This window comes from Elephas maximus, chromosome 1 (assembly GCF_024166365.1).
Source record: "Elephas maximus indicus isolate mEleMax1 chromosome 1, mEleMax1 primary haplotype, whole genome shotgun sequence".
Taxonomy (NCBI): domain Eukaryota; kingdom Metazoa; phylum Chordata; class Mammalia; order Proboscidea; family Elephantidae; genus Elephas; species Elephas maximus.
In genome coordinates, this window is record NC_064819.1 from 83,818,744 (window position 1) to 83,841,981 (window position 23,238).

At 41.6% G+C, this 23,238-nt stretch overlaps 1 non-coding gene across 1 annotated transcript; it reads left to right on the forward strand.

The window, feature by feature from the left end:
• Window positions 1-15,593: 15,593 nt before the first annotated feature.
• On the forward strand, window positions 15,594-15,665 carry TRNAP-UGG (transfer RNA proline (anticodon UGG)). Its single transcript has one exon. It is a non-coding gene; the product is annotated as a tRNA-Pro (tRNA).
• The last annotated feature ends 7,573 nt before the right edge of the window (window positions 15,666-23,238 follow it).

Sequence of the window (23,238 nt, forward strand, 5' to 3'; positions counted from 1 at the left end):
ATCACTATTTGCAGATGACATGATTATATACACAGAAAACCCTAAGGAATCCTCCAGAAAACTACTGAAACTAATAGAAGAGTTTGGCAGAGTCTCAGGTTATAAAATAAACGTACAAAAATCACTTGGATTCCTCTACATGAACAAAAAGAACACCGAAGAGGAAATAACCAAATCAATACCATTCACAGTAGCCCCCAAGAAGATAAGATACTTAGGAATAAATCTTACCAAGGATGTAAAAGACCTATACAAAGAAAACTACAAAGCTCTACTACAAGAAATTCAAAAGGACATACTTAAGTGGAAAAACATACCCTGCTCATGGATAGGAAGACTTAACATAGTAAAAATGTCTATTCTACCAAAAGCCATCTATACATTTAACGCACTTCCGATACAAATTCCAATGTCATATTTTAAGGGGATAGAGAAACAAATCACCAATTTCATATGGAAGGGAAAGAAGACCCGGATAAGCAAAGCACTACTGAAAAAGAAGAAGAAAGTGGGAGGCCTCACCTTACCTGACTTCAGAACCTATTATACAGCCACAGTAGTCAAAACAGCCTGGTATTGGTACGACAACAGACACATAGACCAATGGAACAGAATTGAGAACCCAGACATAGATCCATCCACGTATGAGCAGCTGATATTTGACAAAGGACCAGTGTCAATTAACTGGGGAAAAGACAGCCTTTTTAACAAATGGTGCTGGCATAACTGGATATCCCTTTGCAAAAAAATGGAACAGGACCCATACCTCACACCATGCACAAAAACTAACTCCAAGTGGATCAAAGACCGAAACATAAAGACTAAAACGATAAAGATCATGGAAGAAAAAATTGGGACAACCCTAGGAGCCCTAATACAAGGCATAAACAGAATGCAAAACATTACCAAAAATGATGAAGAGAAACCCGATAACTGGGAGCTCCTAAAAATCAAACACCTATGCTCATCTAAAGACTTCTCCAAAAGAGTAAAAAGACCACCTACATATTGGGAAAGAATTTTCAGCTATGACATCTCCGACCAGCGCCTGATCTCTAAAATCTACATGCTTCTGTCAAAACTCAACCACAAAAAGACAAACAACCCAATCAAGAAGGGGGCAAAGGATATGAACACACATTTCACTAAAGAAGATATTCAGGCAGCCAAGAGATACATGAGAAAATGCTCTCGATCATTAGCCATTAGAGAAATGCAAATTAAAACTACGATGAGATTTCATCTCACACCAGCAAGGATGGCATTAATCCAAAAAACACAAAATAATAAATGTTGGAGAGGCTGCGGAGAGATTGGAACTCTCATACGCTGCTGGTGGGAATGTAAAATGGTACAACCACTTTGGAAATCCATCTGGCGTTATCTTAAACAGTTAGAAATAGAACTACCATACAACCCAGAAATCCCACTCCTGGGAATATACCCTAGAGATACAAGAGCCTTCATACAAACAGATATATGCACACCCATGTTTATTGCAGCTCTGTTTACAATAGCAAAAAGTTGGAAGCAACGAAAGTGTCCATCAATGGATGAATGGGTAAATAAATTGTGGTATATTCACACAATGGAATACTACGCATCGATAAAGAACAGTGACGAATCTCTGAAACGTTTCATAACATGGAGGAACCTGGAAGGCATTATGCTGAGCGAAATGAGTCAGAGGCAAAAGGACAAATATTGTATAAGACCACTATTATAAAATCTTGAGAAATAGTAAACCTGAGAAGAACACATACTTTTGTGGTTACAGGGGGGGAGGGAGGGAGGGTGGGAGAGGGTTTTTTATTGATTAATCAGTAGATCAGAACTGCTTTAGGTGAAGGGAAAGACAACACTCAATACATGGAAGGTCAGCTCAATTGGACTGGACCAAAAGCAAAGAAGTTTCCGGGATAAAATGAATGCTTCAAAGGTCAGCGGAGCAAGCGCGGGGGTCTGGGGAACATGGTTTGCGGGGACTTCTAAGTCAATTGGCAAAATAATTCTATTATGAAATCATTCTGCATCCCACTTTGAAATGTGGCGTCTGGGGTCTTAAATGCTAACAAGCGGCCATCTAAGATGCATCAATTGGTCTCAACCCACCTGGAACAAAGGAAAATGAAGAACACCAAGGCCACATGACAACTAAGAACCCAAGAGACAGAAAGGGCCACGTGAACCAGAGACCTACATCATCCTGAGACCAGAAGAACTAGTTGGTGCCCAGCCACAATCGATGACTGCCCTGACAGGGAGCACAGCAGAGGACCCCTGAGGGAGCAGGAGATCAGTGGGATACAGGCCCCAAATTCTCATGAAAAGACCAAACTTAATGCTCTGACTGAGACTAGAGGAATCCCGGCGGCCATGCTCCCCAGACCTTCTGTTTTCACCGGACAGGAACCATCCCCGAAGACAACTCATCAGACATGAAAGGGACTGGTCAGCGGGTGGGAGAGAGAAGCTGATGAAGAGTGAGCTAATTATATCAGGTGGACGCTTGAGATTGTGTTGGCAACTCTTGTTTGGAGGGGGGATGGGAGGATAGAGAGAGAGGGAAGCCGGCAAAATTGTCAAGAAAGGAGAGACTGAAAGGGCTGACTCAAGAGGGGGAGAGCAAGTGGGAGTAGGGAGTGAGATGTATGTAAACTTATATATGACAGACTGATTGGATTTATAAACGTTCACTTGAAGCTTAATAAAAGTTATAAAAAAAAAAAAAAAGAAAGAAAGAAAAAAGAAGAGAAGTGGGTGGAAGGGGGCTTGGACCTGGATCTCCGTGGATGCAAAGGATTCTGGACCATCAAAGAGATAGAACATTCCTGAGCTCTCCCTCACTCTTGTGCTTCCTTTAATTTCAGAAGTAGTAAGAAGGCTCTCTCTAAGGAATGTGTGCTGAGATCACTTATTCTGCAGAAAACTCCAGCTCCTTTCATCCGAAACGCTGGCTGTGAGAGTTCAGAACTGGTCTTGCAGACACAGGTTAGACAAACTGCACACTTTGAAGGGCACAGAAGAGGTTGTTTTGCTTGCAGTGCAAAAGCCCCGATCCTAGGGACTTCTGAGAGAACTGACAGAAATTCCATTGGTGGTGGAAGGCAGCAATGTTGAATGTAAAAGGGGGATCTACCTGAAGATTTGGCCTCGAGTTTCTCAAATATTAGTGCATTTTGCTTACAAAGCAAGGCAAATAACAGAAAGAATGGTTAAAGGATAAAACCAGAAAACCAAACATGTTGCCCCGCTAGTCGATTCCGACTCATAGCCACCATATAGGACAAAGTAGAACTGCAACATAGAGCTGCCAAAAAGCAGCCAATGAATTCAAACTGCTGACCTTTTTGTTAGCAGCCTTGGCTCTTAAACACTAAGCCAACAGGGTTTTCACCAGGGAGTGGTTGACAGTAATTGTCAGGAAAAGTTGAATCCCTGAGCTAGGATAGCGCAGTAGATGCACAACTGACTTTGTGTGAGGGTCCAGATTTTAAGGGCAGGCTCAGGCTTAATAACCGCATCACTGCCATGCACACACGTATTTCTAACTTTTCCTTAGAAGCCCTTTGAAACCTAGCATCCTCCAGAGAAAATTATTCCATTTCTTACAGTGGGCTCTTCTAGTCCTCACATCTTTTTCTTGGCCACCGTCTTACCAGCCCTAGAGCAAGACTGTGTGAGTCAGGAAAACCAGGGTCACTCTAATGGTCATAACAACTCTTTAAAGAGTAGTTTTAGTGGTTTACTGCAAGTGACATAATGCAAGTTATTGACCAAATCTAGTATGATAACAATTAGCGGGTACATAGGTTTGCTCACTGTCTTTTTGAGACTTGGCCCATTTTTGGTTTTGAAAACTCTTTAATGTTAACTACTGATCTTTGAGAAGCCATGGTGATGCAGTGTTTAAGGGCTTAGTGGTGGAACCCACCAGCCATTCTGTTGGAAAAAGATGGGGCAATTGGCTTCCATAAAAATTTTCAGCCTTAGAAACCCTATGGGGCAGTTCTACTCTGTCCTCTAGGGTCACTATGAGTGGGAATGCACTGGACCGCAACAGGTTTAATCTTTATGGAATCGGCTCAACCTCAATGGCAAAGGTTTTCGTTTGAGTTTTTGGTTTGTTTATTGACCTGTGAGAAGAGGCGCACCCCAAACTCCACCCCACCCCTCCAGCGACAACTGTACAACCAACCACTGGAAGTCAATTCAAGAAGCTTCCACTTCTTGCCTAACAATAAACAAAGGACCAAATATGGACTGGAAACTTCGATCTCCTGATCTGGAATCAGAAGTCTATACATCAGGCCATGTGACCAATACACTAAAGAAGTATCCCGAACCTGAAAGTGAAAGAGTTCCTAGGGCGCATTCAGTTTCTGTTTTCAAATTTGCAATTGGAAGGAAATTTAACAACCTTCAAAAAAGAAATCAAATATCACCTGAAAGCTCTGAAAATAATTGTTTAGAATTAATAAACTGTGCAATTGTGAGATGATCAGAAGTCACATATTTCTTCAAGGGGTCACTGGTCTAAGTCACTGAGAATAATGACAGGCAAGGGTGGAGAAATACAAGCCAGGAATTACACTCTGCAATAAAGGAGAGCAGATGACAGCCTGAGAGGGAACGCCATAGGTTGGTATGTTCAGACCTTTTCTGTCTCAAAGATAAAATGGTGCTGTTCCAGGGAGAAAAGTTTGCAAGCTCAAACAGGAGCTCCCCTTGTCAGAAACACCAGCTTTTAACATCAGGAAAATATTTTATTATCATCCATTCATAACATCAGTTTTAACAAGTTGATCCTCTACCAACAAGTAGAAGAATCACCTGATATGCAGGTGGGCCAGGGTTGTGGGTCCCGATGTCTGAAGTGCACTTTGGAGACTTCCAAGCTTCTTCAAGTAGGGAGAAGAGAGCCAAAATAGCTTGGAGGGATGCTTGTGTCATCGAAATGCTAACTTCCCAGGTATTTTGCTTAGACTTTTTCTCTAACTTCCTTGTGGATTGACACACAAACCAATCCAAAATGATTTTCTGTGACCCACCGCCAACTATGCCTCATATATTCATAAGGTAGAAGAGATGAGAAATCCACAGATTCCTCAAGTAAAGCAATTATATTCTCTCCCAGTTTTCACATAGTCTTGGTTTCTTGGAAGGGCCAAATTATTTGGAAGAAAGAAACAATAGCCTTATCCTATGTCCGATGCCATCTTTCCTCTCCAAAAGCTTAGTCTTTTCTTCAGCCCAAAACTTCCTTTTTGCCCCCGGATCACCTGTAAAGTTTTTTTTCCAGGTTTAGGTCATATTATGGTTGGATGTCCTAATGTACAAACTTCATCAAGATAATTATCCTTTTTCTTTGCATATGAGCAACAAACAGTGAATAAGGCATAAAAAAGGAAGAGGAGAAGAAAGAGGAGTGGGATTAGAAAGAAAATGAAAAGAAGGAGTGACTCACTCATGATAGACAAGTTCCATCATTAAGAAAAGCAAGCATAGAGTTGCAGAAGATTAACCCCCCCCCCAAAAAAAGGAAAGTAAGTTTGTGTGATCATTAAGGTTGTGTGTCAACTTGGACGGGCCATGATTCTCAGTGATTTGGCAGTTTTGATGTAGTTTGGCAGTTGTATCATCATGTGATCACTTCCATGATGAGATTTGATACCAGATCACCTCCATGATGGGATCTGCTGTGAGTAGCCAATCAGGTGAAAGAGAATGTCCTTGGGGGTGTGGCCTGCATCCAGTATAGGTCCACCCTTCCGCAAGGATCTGAAACTTTTGCTTGCTCTGGAACCTGCAGCTGGCTTCTGGTTCTTCAGACTTGAGTTAGCAGCTTACCTGCTGTCTTGCCTACTGAACTTGGGATTCGTCAGACTTCACAGCCTGCGAGCAAGAGCCCTGCTGTGTGAACTGCCAATATTGGCTTTGCCAGCCCATGGCTACTTGAATCAAGAGAAGTCTCCAGCCTTACCCAGAGACTTAGGACATTCCATCCTCTACAGCCACGTGAGCCATCTCCTTGATATAGCTCTCTCTCTTTCTTTCTCTCTCTATATATACACTTCACAGGTCTTACTTCTCTAGAGAACCCAGCCTAAGACAGGTTGCTACACTTAATCTGAACAGACAATATGATGACACACTGTGATTTATATATACATGCATACTTACATATGTGTGTATATATATACACATGCTGTTTTACCACTAAAAAATCTATGCAAAGAGATACACTTGAAAGCTCTATGTATTCACTTGAATTTTTAAGAAGTTCAAGTAATCCAAAGAAAGACAGCAAAAAAGAAATAAAAAAGAGAGAAAGTAGAAACAGAAAAGAAAAATAAAATGCCAGATGTAAGCTCTGGACTAATCTACAATTACATTGAATATAAATGGTCTCAATATACTTATTAAAACTCAAATTGGCAAGTGCTTTGAAAAATATGACAAGAGGTCATGCCTAGGTTATGAACAGATCTCTTCCTGAAAGTGTCTTTAAGTCGAATTTGTAGGTAAGTCAAAACAGGTGCATATGGTTCTGATTTAGTCTTCGTTCAGTGCAAAAAAGGCTGGAAGTCTTTTCAATGATTTAAAAGCTGTCCAGGCAGCATGTAAAAGTGATTGTCATGAAGAATTTGTTGGAGTAGGTTTGGTTCAATTACTTCAAAGTGTGGGTGAATTTTTGCTTTTGCCCAATTTGTAATGTTAATATATACTAGTCATCTTTGGACTGGAACAGGCACAGCTGTGGCAGCATGCTTGTCTGTTTGTCTGCTTTTGTTTATTCTATAATATTCTTTAGACTGGACAGACATGGCTCTGGCTGCATGCTTGTCCACTTCTTATGTTTGTATCTTTGAATATATGCCAAATAAAACTTTCTTTTTGCTTTACTAAACTTTCTGGTGTTTCTACCCTAGAACAAAGGTCACTCATACTTTTACAGTGAACTTCTATACTGTTTACATCTGGTTTTTGGAAGAGTGAATAACTGGGAAAGCCAAAGTTGCCATTCAACAAAAGTCTCTTACAAGAGTCCAACAGAAATAAAGCAGTGGCTTAGGAAAGAAGAATGCACATGGGAGCACAAAGAAGAAAAGTGGGCAGTGACACAATTTCCCCCAGGGAGGAAGAGGAATGGTCTGTTAGCCACAAAGCAGTCTCTTTCAGATCACAAGCCCGCCTAATGCCAAGAATATATTACACCACAATTCCTTTATGTAATAGGTTTAACAACTTGGTCCTAGACCAGAAGACTGGCCTAATCAAAAGGTGGCATCTGGAGAGGCAGCAGGGTCCAGACTTCCAAATCTTTCTGTGAGGACAGAGATAAAGATTACAGTCTCTGTTTTGGAACTTGCAGTCTTTTTAGCTTGAATTTCAAATTGAGGACCACTACTCTGTCTTACTTATCTAGTGTTGCTATAACAGAAATACCACAAGTGAACACTATTAATTAACAGAGGCTATAAGTTGTTTTTTTTTTTTATAAGTTTGAATTCAGGACACTAGCTCTAGAGGATGGCTTCCTCTCTGTGTCAGCTCTGGGGAAAGTTCCTTTTCTCTTCAGCTTTTGTTCCCTGGTTCCTTGGAGATTTCCTTGTGGCATGGCATCTATCTTAACCCATCTGTGCTGGCTTAATTGCTCCATTTATATCTTGTAAATGATTGACTCCAGACATACCCAACACTAATCCTGCCTCATGAACATAACAAAGACTACCGATTTCCACATATGATTGTAAGCACAGGCATAGAGGTTAGGATTTACAACACATATTGGGTGCGACAGGATTTAATCCATAACAGACACCCAAATAGCTTGACTGAACTTCCGGTATTTTGACTAGAGAGCATCACTTTACTTCTATTGTGAATTCATCCAGAAAAAAACAAGGGCTGTTTTGTGTGACCTCCAAAGTCACCTAAACTATTGGAGGTCTTGAAAACATGAGAAACTCTCCATGTAAGGCAAATACAGCCATAGCTTGAGAAAGGACAGGAAACCCCAGGAGCCACTGTTCCTCCTCAGCACACACCTGGCCCTTAGCATTTCCTTCTCAAATGTACACAGCAGTGCTTCTGAAGTTTTGGCCTCTGTATCACTTCCAGGGCTTGAACCACAGATTCAGTGGATCTAGGGTTGGCTTTGAATTTAGAATTCTGCTCACAGCACCCTAATTTTTCCTCACTCCTTGCTCCCCTGTGCAGTGTCCACTGTGGCAAACATGCTACTGTTTGCTTAAAGGGCCTAGAAAGAAGAAGTGGATAACAGGGGGAAAAAAAAAAAAAAAGGCAACCACATGACATGACCTCATTGCCTCTGTCCATAAAATGCATCCTAAAACATAAGTTTTTGACCTTAGGAACGGAGCCAGCATGTGGCCAGTTAAAGTTAGAAGCCAGACAGTCTCTCCCCTGAGTAAAAAAAAAAAAAAAAGTTTCTATGAGTGTTTGTGTTGCAGAAGAAAATCAAGAAGTAAGGGCATCCCAGCTTGATAGAGGGTCAGACTGAAGGGCTGGGAACAAACATCTAATTCTGTCTTCCCAAAGACCTTTGATTCAAGGAAATACTTACAGTGTTAGAGACAGTTTTGAAACCATTAAGCATAAGAAATCTTCAAAAGGTGGAATCAGTGGACCAGAAATCCCTAGAGTCTTCCTGGTCATATAAAACAAATGTGATCAGATTGACTTTGAAGTAACAAAGGTAACCTGCAGGATTCGAACTGCCGGTCTTTTTGTCACAGGTCTTAACCACTACACCATCACCTGTGATCTATTCACCCTTTTTTTTATAGTAGTCTCCCAAAGACATTGGTGTCCCAAGTCAATTATTGAGTAGTTTGAATAGTTTTCTCTCTCTTTTCTTTCAGTTCACATTACTGTTGCCTTTTATTGTCAATATTTTTATGAATTTGATCTTTATTTATTTTGCGGGCTTGGTATGAGAATGATAACATAAGCAACATTGGGTATAGGTCATATCACTAAAGATAAGATGTACAAAAAGGGGTGGGTGGTAAGTGTGGTTCGTTGCAACTCAGATAAGACCTAAGTCATAAACTACCTGGATCTATTTTCCGTTTTGACAGAAAAAAGTTTCCCTGCTTCTTCACATGGGTCTACTTCCTTCTGATGATATCTGAGGTTTCCAGTAAATGTTTTCACTTAAAGGCTTAAAATCAGGAGGAAAATGCAGTGAGTGTGGAAATAAAGAAAAACTAATATTGTAGAATATCAATTAGAAATGTGTTGATTCTGCCTATTTCTTCCACTTTGTTTTTAGGAAGGCTTCTAATTTCTTTTTTCTTCTAATTTCTTTATAGTCTTCGTTCCCTTTTCCAGCGTCCAAGCCACTCAAACTTCTCTAAAAAGACTCGGGATCCGCAGTCGTCTATCTCTCAGTTTTGACCGAGCTCCAGTAGAGACTTCCGTGGGCATATGATGAGATTCTCTGCTTTCGACCGGCCCTTTGGCGCAGAAAACACAAGGCAGTAAAGAAAACTGCGCGCGAAGGAACTTCCTGCACCTCTTTTTCTGTCTTTCTGTCTCTTGAATAATAGTAGGAATGGGAGCCAAGGAACCACCTGTTCATATGCACGCTTTTGATTCGGGTAATTCAAGCGATTCCGTTGGAATCCGGTTCTTCCTTTCTCCTCTTTCTGAACGTCTTCCTTCCGTTCTCACAGTCACCTTAGGGGATGTAGAGACTCACACCCTATGAATGGACAAGCATTCAAGGCACTCCGCCGGGTTATGTTTTTACTTTCTATGTGTGCAGGAATGGTACGGAAAATATTAGGAGAACTAAATCTGTATGCCTTAAAAAAAAAAAAAAAAAAAGGTTGCGGTCGAGGGGATTCCGACAGATAGCAAGAATATAGGACACGACAGAACTGCCCCCATAGTGGTTCCTAGAACCTGCTGGTGGCCTTCTGCTTAGTAGCCGAGTTCTTAACTCCTGTACTATCCCAGGGCTCCATACCTTGAAGAGTGGGTTCAAATCGCGTTGCAGCAGAGAAAGAATCTGGAGATGCCAGGGATCGAACACAAGGCCTCATACACGCACACCGTGTGCTCTACCACTAAGCTACATCTTCCATTAAGAGAGCGTTTCCTTAAACGTTATCTACACGTAGTTCTATTACAATCCTAAAGCCTTGGGATACAATTCTTATATTAATAAAAGGATGATAGTTGCGTAAACGAAAACAAAACTGCTGAAACTCGCAGTTGCCAGGGACCTTTACATCTTTAGGCTAAGGCTCTCTCAACTGAGCTGTTTCTGCTGCTTTGGGTAGTGATTTTTAGATATACTTTAAAAGTATTGTTTAACCTTTTCATTTACAAAACTCTCCCCCACCTCCAAGGCTAGAGGGGGCTTAGGTGATATTTCCCTTCCTCCACGTGAAAGGCTAGAGTGGGCTGTGGTTGGATGTATCCCTTCTTTCGCCAAACCCAGTGGCGTCGATTCGATTCTGACTCATACTGGCCCTATAGGGCAGAGTAGAACTGACCGATAGAGTTTCCAAGTAGGGCCTGGCGCATTCGAACTGCCGACTCTTTAGTTAGCGGCCCTAGTTCTTGGCCGCCATGCCACCAAGGTTTCCCTAAGCAAGTTAAAAAAAAAATGTGATAAAATCCTTGACGGTTAGGATCTGATAAAGTAGTTTCCCTTGAGGGCAGCCCATTGTTAAGAACAGCAAACCAAAAACCAAACGCAGCACCGCGCTATCGATTCCGACTCATAGGGACCCTACACAACAGAGTAAAACTGTCCCCTAGAGTTTCCAAGAGGCGCGGGGTGGATTTGAACTGCCGACCCTTCGACTGGCAGTTACAGCACTTAACCACTACGCCACCTGAACACTGCTAAAAACTGATTCTTTTCAGTCCTCCCTTTCTTCGCAAGAACTGGCGGCCTATTCTCTGAAAGTTACCATGAGAATGTGGCTCTGCTCCTCATGGTAAAACTCACAAAAGTGTGAAGGGCCTTCAGAAGTTTTTTTTCCTCTTAAGGCACTGCACTCTCAGTCTCCAGAACAAATCATTCTAATCAATGCTGGTTCCAGATGCAGTGACCGTTTCTGCTCCTGGTGAGCAGTGAGTCTCTGTTATCAGCCTGTTTGTTTCCAGTTTTCAAGTTGTTGGTTTGCCCTGTGATCTCAATTCTCTGATGTTTCTACCTAGAGCTGTTAATTTTGCAACTTTTTTCTTGTTTTGACCATAGGAGAGATTCTTTCCAAGTTCTTTACATGCCAGACTAGAAACCAAAAGTCATAACTTTTAAATCGATTGCTTGATAATGTTCTGGATACATCAGGTTAACAAACTATATTGTTAAAATTAAATCCACATGCTTATTTTTACTTGTTTAATGTGGCTCCTGGAAAATCGCAAATTGCATAAGTGTCCTTCATTTATGGCTTGCATTCTATTTCTACTGGACAACACTGGCTAGAGAAGATGGTACCTGAGTAGGTATTGTCCTGGGAGAACCAGTAGGCTGACAGGATGGAGTAGGACCTGCCAAAATTCGTGTTTCATATCACCCATGGACATGGAAATGTGGTCACATGAATCATCTCCTTCAATCTTTACAGCATCTGTTTTTACATAATAGTCATTGGCCTCATTTTTAAGATACTGTATGGAAGCTAATTACATTTTGGTAATTGCTCTATGTCCCCCACCTCAATAGAATCTAAAGGAATCCTTGTTTATTTAGGCCATAAAATATGATACTCTTTGTCTAATCAAGTATTTCTTAAAGAAATAAAATGCAAACATCTGAGCTGAGATGAGCTGTATGACCTAAAGGATAAACTATCTGGCACCCAGTTTCTGTACACTCAGTATCCCTATTCTAATGTTGCTTCTCATTTTGTACCAAATTTCCTTTTGCAACTTGATGCAGCTCTGAGTTTGGAGGACTGTAGGTTATTTTCTCCTGACAGTGTCCAGGAGTTTCCAGGGAAAACAGATACTGTCAAACCAAAATATTGCAAAGAAGAAGAAGAAAAAAATCAAAATGGCAAACACACACACACATTACCTGTTATCCCTGATAAAGAATGTCAAGAAACAGGTTGATGTTAGAGTGGGAAATTGAGACTGTTCATACATGAGTCTTGATGACTTCATTTCCGTTTGCTCTCATTGTTCAGAATTCTAGGTTCCCTCTTAAATGTTCAGCAGAATTTTCCATATAGAAATGTTTATTTTTGTTCTTTCCTCAAACAGAAATAATTTGAGATTTGGAAATTTCAAACAGGGGTGTAAGGCTGTAGGGTTGTTATCAGCAAGAAAATTCAAGATATTCTTAAAATTGTTTATAAGTTCAACGATGTTCAACAAATTTCCTTATTCCAGCAGTTTAATAATGGAGTGGACTCAAGATTCAAACCCAAATTTTTTTATCACAAACTTCTTTTTTTTTTTTTCTTCTTGCATACACTGCACCCAGATTTGTACACTCATACCGCATAGAGATTCTTTTTCTACAGGACTTTAAACATTTCTTGCAATTAAAACCATCCCTTCTCCCCCACCTCCCCATACATAACATCAAAGCAGAAAAGAATCACAAGTGTAACCAAAAGGCATTTCTTTTAAGTCGACCCCAACTCTTAGCGGCTCTGTAGGGCAGGGTAGAACTGCCTCATAGGGTTTTGCCTATAAGACACGATACAATTGCCCCTATAGAGCCTCCGCGGCTGTCATCTTTACAGAAACTGACCGCACTGTCTCTCTCCCTGTGAGCGGGTGGTGGGTTCAAACTACTGATCCTTCTATTAGTAGCGAAGCACTTTCTAAGTCCACCATCATGTACTATATTACAATGTCTCAGCCCACAATTTGCATAGTAGAGCCATCCCATAGGGTTTTGTAGGCTGCAATATTTACAGGAGCGGATCTCCAGGTCCAGCTCCTGCAGAGCAGGTAGGTAGGTTGAACCACAGAACGTTAGGTTAGCAGCCTAGCTGGTAACCATTGTGCCACCAGGGCTTCTGGTATTTTTCTTTTTAATTTTAAATAAAACATGCAACACTTCTAGGGAGACCATAAAAAAAAAAAAACACATCCTTTTGTGTTCTCAGTTGGACCTGTGTCAATTAAAAGACAGAAGGCTGAGGATCTACCCATGGATTCTCTCCACCCATTCCAGGTCTAACTCCCCACCTCTGCCTCAGCTAGTAGTAATACTTAGGCTCCATAACTGTAGGCAGTAGCACAGCGTGCCCAAAATCCTCTGAGCTAGGAAATAGGGAAGGGCATCTCTCAAGGAAGCCTTTCCAAACAGAAAGCTGAGAAACTCATTAGTGTAGGTGAAAGTAAAGGTGTGACATACACAGCTCAGTTGGGAGAGTGCTCGACTAAAGCTCTAAAAGTACCAGATCCTTTCCCAGGGTTGGACATGCCTTGGTTTACTTCCAAATATGTCTTCTTCCTGCACCAAGTCACCCAACAACAGATACCTTCCAATACTCACTTTCTCAAGTAAATTTTCTAAAGCTCTAAGCCAAGGAGAGTCGGAACTGAGCCACGAGCCTCCAACCTTTTTTGACTTCCCCAGTGTTAAAACAATAAGACTAAAGAGCTCAACTATTTATTGAGGGAGTGAGAGATGTTTGCAAATGGGCTGTCATTTCTAGAGAAACTGCTGCTATTATCACAAAGCCTTTTTTTTTTTTTTGCTTATATACTGTTTAAAATTTTGTGATAAAAGAAAGGACGTACAGTTGGTACAGTTGTTCAGAAGAAGTCACATGAAATACACAAAATCCTAGAGATACTGGTTTTGCAGAAAAGAAACTTTTAGGCTAGACATGTACCATTTTTTATTTCAAAGTGGGCAAGGTCCTTGGGAAAACAAGAAGGAGCATTCTGGATTGAATAATGAGGTTAATTTACAGGGGGATATTTAATAATAAAATGTCTAGACGTCTTGGAGCACAGTCCAGGCTTCTGGGGAGTTGTTTGATCTTTATTACCAGTATTCCAGTATTTTAAGTCTTTAAATAAAGACCTGCCTGGAACACTTTCCTCAATATCATATGAACGATCTTGGATAAAGAGGCTTTGGACTCAAAGTAGAGATCATCGGCCATACACAACTAAGCTGAAAGCATCCCAGTGAGAGAACAGATCTAACTTCAGCTCTTTCCTCAGCAACTCAACCCTTTCTGTTTTGTATTATCCAGGACTTCCTCTTATTTTCCAGTTCACCGGTGGCACATTTTGATGATTTCCAGGGCTCTTTGACTGTATTCTTTCAAACATCTATATCCTCAGCAAGCTTTACCATTATGTCAGTGGGTTCTCAGGGGAAAAGAGTCCGACAGCTTTGTACCGTCGCTGCTCTGCCATCCGGACTTCGCTTTTACCTGTAGATTCCTCCAGTCTGGAAAAAAAGTTAGTTCATTTAAAACTGATGGAGTTTTGAAGTTTCTCCCACCTCTGAAATGTTTTGTGGGAATGATTGTAAAGTGAGGGATGGAGACGGAGTTCTGAACCCAGAGCTAAGGGGACAAGCTCAGAAGGTGTGACTTGACAGAAGCAATGAGAGTCAGTTGGAAAAGGAATGTTGGCAGGGCACTGATCCAACTAGAAGAGAAGTTCAATTAACCAGTTCCACTAAAGCTGGTGGCTGCTGGTGGTCTTAGAAGACCTCAATTTGGAGTCATTTTCCGTGTGATATATGTTGGAGAGGTGTGATCCTCCGGGGACTTTCCTGGTGAAGGCAAGTAACTTTCATTTAAAGTATCTGTTGTTGGCTAGTGTACCTTGGAGTCGACTACCAGAGTGGGAAGATCCTAGAACCAGAAACGGTTATTCAGACTACAATCCAGTTAACCTTTTCATTGTGACAGCGCTGGACAGTATCCACATGAATGGTTTCAGAAAGGGTGGCTTTTAACCCAATGGCCTCTTTCTAGGCAACTCTTAGAGTTTTTGTTTTTGCTTTTTTTGGGGGGGGGGGTGAGGGAGAAGCCCCACAGAAAAAATATCAGTTTGCTTTTATGAAAACAAGAGTCATCACCAAGCTAGTCAGCCATCAGGTGGTGTAGCTCAGTCGTAGAGAGCGTGCTTCGCACTCATGGGTTTTCTGCTTCAATCCCTGGCACCTTCTCTTCACTTTATAGCAACCCTCGTCCTCTCATCTCTTTTATTATGTTTGCTCTTCTCACACGAAAAGGAAGCCGATGGTCCAACTGATTGCTTTTAGCGTTCTCCCATTTCTGCTTCCTGGGGCTTAGTATATGCCAGGGCAGGGCGTCAGCAAAAGAAAGACAAGAAGGAAGGGAAAGAAAAAGAACCAGTCCTTACCCCAAAGCAAGAAGGATTTTGCCAGAACAACTAGTAGATAAATACTGGGTTTTAGGTAGCATATCATTTTTTTATCATGGAATATCAGGGTAGAAAAACAAGGACGGAGAAAAAGGAGAAAACTAAATGGCCCAACGAAAATTTTTTAGTTCTTTGAATCATCTAAGCAGTCCTACCTGCTCAGTCAGACTGGAGGAAACCTTAAATTAAAGCTCTTTCTCGGGCCCGTTACGATAACCTAGGGTGTTGGCTCGTTGGTCTAGTGGTATGATTCTCGCTTTGGGTGTGAGAGGTCCCGGGTTCAAACCCCGGACGAGCCCCTGTTTGCTTCCATTCATTATTGGAAACCCTGGCGGTCTAGGGCTTAAGAGCCAAGGCTGCTAACCAAATGATCAGCAGTTCAAATCTACCAGGTGTTCCTTGGAAGCCCTAAGTGGCAGTTCTACTCTGTCCAGTAGAGTCACTATGAGTCCGAAGCGACTCGACGGCAATGGGTTTGGTTTTTTGGTTTCGCGGACAGTGATTAAGAACTCAGCTGCTAACCACAGGATTAACAGTTTGAGTCCACCAGCCTCTCTTTGGAAACCCTATAGCGCAGTTCTGCTCTGTCCCGTAGGGACGTTAGGAGTCGGAATTGACTGAATCGCAGTGGGTTAAAATGGCTCTTTCTTAGGATCTTAACAAAGCAGTCAGTGGTGGATGCGTGATTAGACGATCTTGGACAACCCAAACTACAGCGATGAAGAAACGCGGAGGCACTTAACACCAACATTAAGTAGAATATCCACATTCGAGCGACCGACTCTACCAGCGGCCACAGTGTTTCAGTTCCAGAGGAGATTAGCCTTAACTCTCACTTGAAGAACCTAAAAAAAAGAGAGAGAAGAGCAAAGTAAACTCAAATCAAGTAGAAGTAAAGAAATCCTAAAAATAAGAGCAGAAATAAATTGAAAGTAAACAAAATGGAGAAAAGCAGTGAAAAAATAAGTAGGTTCTTCGAAAAGAGGAATAAAATTAACAAACCTCTAGATTGACAAAAACAAACAAACCAAAAAAAAAAAAAGGAAGGAAAACACAAAGTGTCAGAATCAGGAATGAAACAAGGGATATCAATACAGGCTCTGCAGACAACAAATGAATAATAAGGAAATAGTCTAATTTATGCTACACACATAAATTTGACAACTTAGTTGAAACGGACCAATTGCTCACAAAACTCAAATGGCCACCAGTTACCCAAAATGAATATGTATTTTGAATAGCATTGTATCGAGGATATTTAATCTTCTAATTTCAAAAGTCCTCTACCCCTCCCTGCCCCCCCAAAAATCACCAGGTCCAGAAAGATTAATTAGAATATTCCAACAAATATTTAAAAATTAACCCAGACTATTTTTTTTTATATACACAATCATTTCCAGAAAATAGAAGGGGAGGGAATGCTTCCTAGCTCATTTTATGAAGCCAGTATTACTGTCCCCACATGACCCTTTCAATTTTTCCTACCGTATTCTTAAAGTGCCTGGAGAGAACAAGTGGATAACAGGAAAAAGAGCTAACACATGAAATGACCACATTACCTCTGTTGATAAAATGGGTTCTAAAACAAATAAAGAATTGACCCCAAGAATACAACCAGCCTGAGGTTAATCAGACTTGGAATCCAGACAATCTCTCTCCTGACTACCTGCTATGGATATTTACATCAGAGAAGAAAATTGAGAAGTAATGACATCCCAGCTGGGAGTGCTGGGAGCAAACATCAAATTCTGTGTCTTCCCAAAGATACTTTGATTCAACAGGAATACATACAGAGATAGAGACATTTTTGAAACCATAAAGCATTAGAAATTTACCAGCAGTGGAATGGAAATTCCTAGAAGTTTACTGGTCATAAGAAGCAGATGTGATAAGATTGACCATGAAGGAACAGAGACAGAGACTGTTCTTTACAAAGGAAGCTTTCATCATACCTGTGATCCAGTCACCTTTTATTTGTAGTTGTTGTTGTTGTTTTGTTGTTGTTGTTGTTGTTGCTGTTAGGTGCCGTCCAGTCGGTTCTGACTCATAGCGACCCTATACACAACAAAACGAAACACTGCCATGTCCTGCCCCGTCCTTACAATCGTTGTTATGCTTGAACCCGTTGTTGCAGCCACTGTGTCAATCCACCTCGTCGAGGGTCTTCCTCTTTTCCAATGATCCTGTACTTTGCCAAGCATGGTGCCCTTCTCCAAAGACTGATCCCTCCTGACAACATGTCTAAAGTATGTAAGATGCAGTCTCTCCATCCTTGCTTCTAAGGAGCATGCTGGTTGTACTTCTTCCAAGACAGATTTATTCTTGCTTCTGGCAGTCCATGGTATATTCAATATTCTTCACCAACACCACAATTCAAAGGCATCAATTCTTCTTTGGTCTTCCTTCTTCATTGTCCAGCTTTCACATGCATATGAGGCGATTGAAAATACCATGGCGTGAGTCAGGTGCACCTTAGTCTTCAAGGTGACATCTTTGCTTTTCAACACTTTAAAGAGGTGCTTTGGAGAAGAATTACCCAACGTAATGTGTCTTTTGATTTCTTGACTGCTGCTTCCGTGGCTGTTGACTGTGGATCCAAGTAAAATGAAATCCTTGACAACTTCAATCTTTTTTTCCGTTTATCATGATGTTGCTCATTGGTCCAGTTGTGAGGATTTTTGTTTTATGTTGAGCTGCAATCCAAACTGAAGGCTGTGGTCTTTGATCTTCATTAATAAGTGCTTCAAGTCCTCTTCACTTTCAGCAAGCAAGGTCCTGTCATCTGCATAATGCAGGTTGTTAATGAGTCTTCCTCCAATCCTGATGCCCCGTTCTTCTTCATATAGTTCAGCTTCTCATATTATTTGCTTGCATACAGATTGAATAGGTATGGTGAAAAGATAAAACCCTGATGCATACCTTTCCTGACTTTAAACCAATCAATATCCCCTTGTTCTGCCCGAACAACTGCCCCTTGATCTATGTAAAGGTTCCTCATGAGCACAATTAAATGTTCTGGAATTCCCATTCTTCTCAATGTTAACCGTAATTTGTTACGATCCACACAGTCAAATGCCTTTGCATAGTCGATAAAACACAGGTAAACATCCTTCTGGTATTCTCTGCTTTCAGCCAGGATCCATCTGACATCAGCAATGATATCCCTGGTTCCACATCCTCTTCTGAAACCAGCCTGGGTTTCTGGCTGTTCCTTGTCGGTACACTGCTGAAGCCGGTTTTGAATGATCTTCAGCAAAATTTTGCTTGTGCCTGATATTAAGGATAGTGTTCTATAATTTCCACATTCAGTTGGATCACCTTTCTTGGGAATAGGCATAAATATGGATCTCTTCCAGTCAGTTGGCCAGGAAGCTCTCTTCCATATTTCTTGGCATAGATGAGTGAGCACTTCCAGTGCTGCACCTGTTTGTTGAAACATCTCAATTGATATTTCATCAACTCCTGGAGCCTTGTTTTTCGCCAATGCCTTCAAAACAGCTTGGACATCTTCCTTCAGTACCATTGGTTCCTGATTATATGCTACCCGTTGAAATGGTTGAACATCGACTAATTCTTTGTGGTAAAATGACTCTGTGTATTCCTTCTATCGTCTTTTGATGCTTCCTGCTTCATTTAATATTTTCCCCATAGAATCCTTCACTATTGCAACTTGAGGCTTCAATTTTTTCTTCAGTTCTTTCAGCTTGAGAAAGGCCGAGCATGTTCTTCCCTTTTGGTTTTCCATCTCCAGCTCTTTGCACATGTCATTATAATACTTTAGTTTGTCTTCTCGAGCTGCCCTTTGAAATCTTCTGTTCAGTTCTTTTATTTCATCAATTCTTGCTTTTGCTTTAGCTGCTCAACATTCAAGAGCAAGTTTCAGAGTCTCCTCTGACATCCATCTTGCTCTTTTCTTTCTTTCTTTCCTGTCTTTTCAATGACCTCTTGCTTTCTTCATGTATGATATCCTTGATCTCATTCCACAACTCGTCCAGTCTTTGGTCACCAGTGTTCAATGTGTCAAATCTATTCTTCAGATGATCTCTAAATTCGGGTGGGATATACTCAAGGTCATATTTTGGCTCTTGTGGACTTGCTCTGATTTTCTTCAGTTTCAGCTTGAACTTGCATATGAGCAATTGATGGTTCTTGGCCCCTGGCCTTGTTCTGACTGACGACATTGAGCTTTTCCATCATCTCTTTCGCAGATGTAGTCAGTTTGATATCTGTGTGTCCCATTCAGCAAAGTCCATGTGTATAGTCGCCATTTATGTTGGTGAAAGAAGGTATTTGCAATGAAGAATTTGTTGGTCTTGCAAAATCTATCGTTTGCTTTGTGGCATTGTTTCTATCACCAGGGCCATATGTTCCAACTACTGATCCTTCTTCTTTGTTTCCAAGTTTCAAATTCCAATTGCCAGTAATTATCAGTGCATCTTGATTGCATGTTCGATCAATTTCAGACTGTAGCAGCTGATAAAAATCTTCTATTTCTTCATCTTTGGCCCTAGTGTTTGGTGCATAAATTTGAATAATACTCATATTAACTGGTCTTCCTTGTAGGCGTATGGATAGTATCCTATCATTGACAGCATTGTACTTCCAGACAGATCTTAAAATGTTCTTTTTGATGATGAATGCAACACCATTCCTCTTCAAGTTGTCATCCCAGCATAGGAGACTATATGATTGTCTGATTCAAAATGGCCAATATCAGTCCGTTTCAGCTCACTAATGCATAGGATATCAATGTTTATTCTTTCAATTTCATTTTTGACAAGTTCCCATTTTGCTAGATTCATACTTCATACATTCCAGGTTCTGATTATTAATGGATATTTGCAGCTGTTTTTTCTGATTTTGAGTCGTGCCACATCAGCAAAATTATTTGTAGTAGTGCCCCAGTAACGGTAGTGTCCTAAGTCAATTCTTATGTGAGTTGAATTTCTTTTTTTTTTTTTTTGCTTTTCTTAGTTTTCATTAATGTTGCCTTTAATTGTCAATATATTTATAAGTTTATCCTTTATTTTGCATGGTTGGCATGAGAATAATAACATAAACAACATTGTATGTAGCGCATATTAAGAACGACAAGATGTACAAAAAATGCGGATGGTAAGTGCGGTTCATTGTAACTCAAATATGTGGCAAGTCGGATACTGCCTGTATCTATTTTCCATTTTGACAGAAAAGCTTTTCCCTGCTTCTTCACATGGGTCTACCTCCTTTTGTTGTTAACTCAGATTTCCAGTAAATATTTTATTTAAAGACTTAAATTAAGGAGGAAAATGGAGTTAGTGAGGTAGTAAAAGAAAATTGATATTATGGAATATCGGCTGAGGATGTGTTGATTCTAGTTATTTCTTCTCCTTTCGTATTAGGAAAGCTTCTAATTCCCTGACTGCATTACATTGCCCAGAGTCCTAGTCAAGCGCTCATCTAAAAAGACTCGGGACCTACGGCGGTCCATTGCTGAATTTTGGGCCAAGCTCCGGTAGAGAAATCGGTGGGCATTAAGATAGGCTTTTCTGCTTTTGCTCCATCCTTTGCCCCAGAAAACACAATGCACTAAAGAAAACTGTCTGCAGAAGCCTTTCCCCATCTCTTTTTCTGCCTTTCTGTCTTTTTAATAACACTACAAATGAGAGCCAGGGTGGACCACCAGTTAATGTGCAGGCTTTTCCGTCAAGATGTTGCAAGTGATTCCTTTGGGATCACGCTCTTCATTTCGCCCCTTTCTTAACATCTTCCTTCCGTTGTCACGGTCTCCTTAAGGGATGTAGAGGCTCACAGCCAGTGAATGGAAGAGCATTGGAGGAATCCACCGGGTTATGTTCTTACTTTGTATGTGTGCAGGAATGGTATTGAAAATATTAGGAGAACTACATCTGCATTCCTTCGGGGGGGGGGACAGTATAAAACGGTTGCCATGGAGTGGATTCCGACGCATAGTGACAGTGTAAGACAGGATAGAACTGCTCCATAGTGTTTCCGAGAATCTGCCTGTGGCTTTTTGCTTGGTGGCGGAGTTCTCAACTCCTGGACGACCCCAGGGCTCAATTCCTTAAAGAATGAGTTTAAACCGTGTTGAAATAGAGGAAAACTCTGAGGGTGCTGGGGATGGATCTCTACACCTCTCACATGCAAAGCACACGTTCTACCAGTAAGCTACTCCCTCCTTCTGGAGAAGTTTTTGCTGAACTTTATTTACACTTAGTTCTACTACACTCCTAAAGCCTTGGAATGCAACTGTTATATTAAAAAAGCTATGGTCATAATTATGCAAAGGGAAACGAAACTGCTAAAACCGGAGATTACTCCAGGGACCTTTAGATCTTCAGTCTAAGGCTCTCCCCACTGAGCTATTCCCGCTGCCTGGGGGTGCCATTTTCCTTATGCACGGAAGTATTGTATATACGACTCCTACTTTTATAAGTACAAATCCTCTTCACTATTATCTACGGACAAATCTGAAATTACATGAGGTCTGTTGCCATCCGTGCCTGAAAAATGTGATCCAATTTTTGGAGACCGTTGATGGGTTAGTAGAGGAGGAGTGCGAAGAAGGGCAAGTAAAACAGTAAGACACTTCTCCGCTTGGTAACCTCAGGCTGTCCCACACTTCAAACACTACTCAGAAAACTAAGGAAATTCCAAATGAAGTGACGGAGCCCGTTCGTTCTTTGTCTCCTCTTTCAGTCCATCTTTTCCTGTCTTGCTTTTCAATGGCACTGGAAAGGGGAGCAGAGGATTACTGAGCAAATTAGCATGGTGAAAGGCTTCTTGATTTGGAGTAGAAATGGAAAAACAGTTAATGTTTATTTCCATACGAATACGCAAATCGTGTGAGTTTATTGTGACCAGGCGGAGGTGAAGCTTCTCCTCAGCTGCATCTGGGAGTCAGGGGTGGGCATCGGGAAGTTATTCCTTATGTTCGCAACCAGGGAACAGAAGAGCTCCCGCATCACCCACCTGGAAATCGAGTCATGGTTCTGTGTGTTGTGCGTAAATGTATGCGTTTGTAAGAGAGCTTCCTTGTTGTGGAAATAGATCTCCCAGTTTTTGCTGCATGTGTGGACGGTCTTATTTCCCAGATCCCAGAGCCGGCGTCAGTTTGCAAACGACCTATTCCTTGGTGTCGTCCCCAAACCCTGAGAGGACACATCCCGCCAGCTCTCACCCCACCAAAGCGATCTGGCCGAGGTTCATGGATCTCCCCTCTCCTGTCCGCCTACCCTGCTGATCCCCTCAGGCGTTTCAGTCCCGGCGTGTCCTAGGGGCCAGGGGCTCTGTAGCTTCACCTCGACTTCCACCGCTCTTCTACAGTCCCATGCCGGACATTCTCCGAGGAGCAGGGCTGCTGTCTTATTCACAGCTATCCAACCCTGCCTTCTGAGCCTCCCGGGGATGCAACCGCGGGCAGAGGCGGGGGTTACCGCAGGGTGCAAGGGCCGGGTTAGAGACCAGAAGAAGTTACATTCTTTGCGAGCGGATGACCTACTGCGCTTGAAACCAGCCTTGAGTGAGTAGGGCACAGCGGGGTTTCCCTGGAGCCCAAAGACTCTTAACTTCAGGAGAATTTTACCTGGATCCAGGAAACCAGTGTGGCCAGCCGGCCTCTCTTCCCCTGCCCCTTCCCCCAAGAGGCTCTACACCTCTGGTTTTCTGGTTAGAGTCATTATAGCGCTTCCTTTTGGCATTCCGGGATTTTAAGGAGCTATGGTTTGCTTTCGTTTTTTTTTTTTATGGTTTTACGACGGCACTGGGTAGGTATGGTTTTGAGGGAGACTCAGCAGCTGAATTCAATCCTCCAGTCTTCTCGTCTCGTCCGTTCCGTCCCCTCCATATCACTGCTTGCTGTGAGTGCAAGTG